Genomic DNA, 2,764 nt, shown 5'->3' on the forward strand with positions numbered 1-2,764 from the left:
AGTGAAGTTCATCATCAGTATGACTTTTGCATAGAGAGCAACGTAAATCTTGCGATAGCGAAATTTATTAATTATGATATCAGTCATCCTGATTGGTGACTTAGAGAGAGAGAGAGAGAGAGAGAGAGAGAGAGCACGCACGCACAAACACATAAAAGATTTTTCGATTCATCTAATTAGACACCACTGAAGAAATACCCACCTTACAAACCTCGTCAGTATGTCTTTTGGGAGAGAGCTTGCCGTCTTCAAAGTGTCATCATACAGACAGACTGATACAAATACAGAGACAGAGAGACCGATAGACAGACGCATTTAGGGGTTGTTACATTTAGACAAAGACAGAGACAGACGCATTTAGGGGTTGTTACATTTAGCAATGGTGACATTGCTAAGAGATCCTTTGGTTTTCATCACCACAGTTTTGTTCCACAGCAGAACAGCAGCATTCTCCAACTGTTAACATCACATAAGACATGGGTGAGATGAGATGTGAATCAGTTTATTACCTCATAATATAAAGTCAAACAAGGTGCGGCAAAATAAACATGGAAAACTACTCGATGCAAAAATATTAAGCACAACTTAAGACATGTATGGAAGGCAACATCAATGCTCGCATCACGCGGCAGTTTGGTCACATATGCCGCGTGATGTGAGCATTGATGTTGCCTTCCATACAATAGTCGGTGAAGTCGCTCACCGCAGAGCTGGAAACTTTGCCTTCCCCGCACAGCCCTCCCGATAATTCAGCCGTGTTCTGCATGGCAGAGTCCAGCGTGTCCACAAAACTGGGAAGGAGATGGCTTCCATCTTTGCACAGTTCCGCCACCAATGCTGACATTGACATACACAGTTTCGGCAGATTTTATGCGTGCGGAGCTCTCTCTCTCTCTCTCTCTCTCTCTCTCTCCACACACACACACACACACACACATATATATATATATATGCCACACCACGTCTGCGCATCCCTTTTTCTCCCTTTTTATATAGATTTTTTTCTTTAGAGCAGATGCCTGACCTACTCACCAGGCACTGAAAGCCCAATTAAGGTTTGGGTAAAACATTAACAAACAAAACAATGAAATAATGAAACAAAATAAAGAAATAAGAAAATACATTAGAATGTAAATAAAAAATCAAAGATACATAGAAGGCAAACGATTGGAATAACAATATCGCAATGACATATTGAACCATGTACAGAAATTTGTTCTCAAAAAAAAAAAAAAAAAAAAAAAAAAAAGGACAAAGGTTGACTTTCGTCAGTAGTGCTTTATATGGCGATAGGTGATTGATCTTTATTTTAAAATCAATTTGTATCCTCTTGAAATGAGATCTAGAGGGAAAGCGATTTTGTTACGAAAGTCAGTTCAAACGATATAAAATCATAGCTTTTTAAACAGACTTTTCTTTTACTGTATTATTATATCATAGCTTTTTAAACAGACTTTTCTTTTACTGTATCATTATAATTGTCACAGCTGTCCCCATCAAGTCTTCCTGTTTCTTTTCTTCGTTGGTACAACACAATTATTTATGTATCAAAAACTATATCACGATTGTTGTTCGTGTTGCGTGCTTGCGTGTAGTGTATGTGTGATAGAACAGCACAAAATGTGCAATCAAATAAATTGGAAAAAAAATAACACTCAATATAATACGAACAAAAAAGAAACAAACAAAGAAAAAACAACAACAGCAACAAAAAAAGAATCTATCATTTTTTTCGATATATTTCAGCATCGACATTCGGACTGAGTTGGGAGAGGGTGAATGCACAGTGCAAGGGAGGTTACCTTGTAAGTTTGAAGCGACATCTGAAGTTCCAGGCCGTGATTTCAGCATTGTGGATAAATAAAAGCAAATCGTGCCGACACCTGGAAATTCGAAAATCAGACAAATCTTTCATTATCTCTATCTCTGACTGTAGCCTCTTGTAAACGCACTCAAAAAGTGTTCGTGATGTGTGTGTGTGTGTGGTGTGTGTGTGTGTGTGTGTGTGTGTGAGCGCGGCGCACGCGCGGTGCGTTGTCTAGTGACTAACTCGCATATACCTGCTATTTCTCAGTCTACCTCTGTGCGAATACACATCCACATCAACATGTACGTCTTACTGTGCGTTTCACAAATCTACTTTATCTTGTCAGCCTCAAAGTCCACTCTTGGCTCTATTTGAGGCTAGATCTGATGCACACTTTACAGCTGTTTGGTATATCATTACCAAACACATGTCGGTGTTATACTGTAACAGATCAAAGTCTAAATCAAAGAAACTGACAGCCCTTTTTTCTGTTCTTTTTTTTATCATTCATCTCGTTTATCATTCAATCGCATAGCTTATATACACCTTTTCTGAAACTTTATTTGATGCAGTATGACTTCGTCCAGACCTAGATCTAGATCATCTGGGCCTATTGAACACCGAAATGAAAATTGAATGTAAACGAAGTGCATCTTTTTTTAAAAAAAGGTAGAAATTCGTATAAAGTCCCTTTTACCTGCATTTCATATAGAGTGTGTGTGTACTTGTGCATGTGACAGAATGAACAGCAATATACAACACGAAGAATGCTCACCTCACAACTAGACGTCTTCAACTTAACTTTGGCAGACGACTCAATACTCGTCTGCTGTCTGGTCCGAAACGAGGCATTAGCCTTGACCTGCTTCACCCTCTCTCCCCCCTCAAGGGGGCCCTGGACAGTTGGTTCAGACGAATGGTTGTTGATTTAAAAATCAATTAATGACTATCATTGCT

Source organism: Babylonia areolata, chromosome 23, assembly GCF_041734735.1.
Source record: "Babylonia areolata isolate BAREFJ2019XMU chromosome 23, ASM4173473v1, whole genome shotgun sequence".
Classification (NCBI taxonomy): Eukaryota; Metazoa; Mollusca; class Gastropoda; order Neogastropoda; family Buccinidae; genus Babylonia; species Babylonia areolata.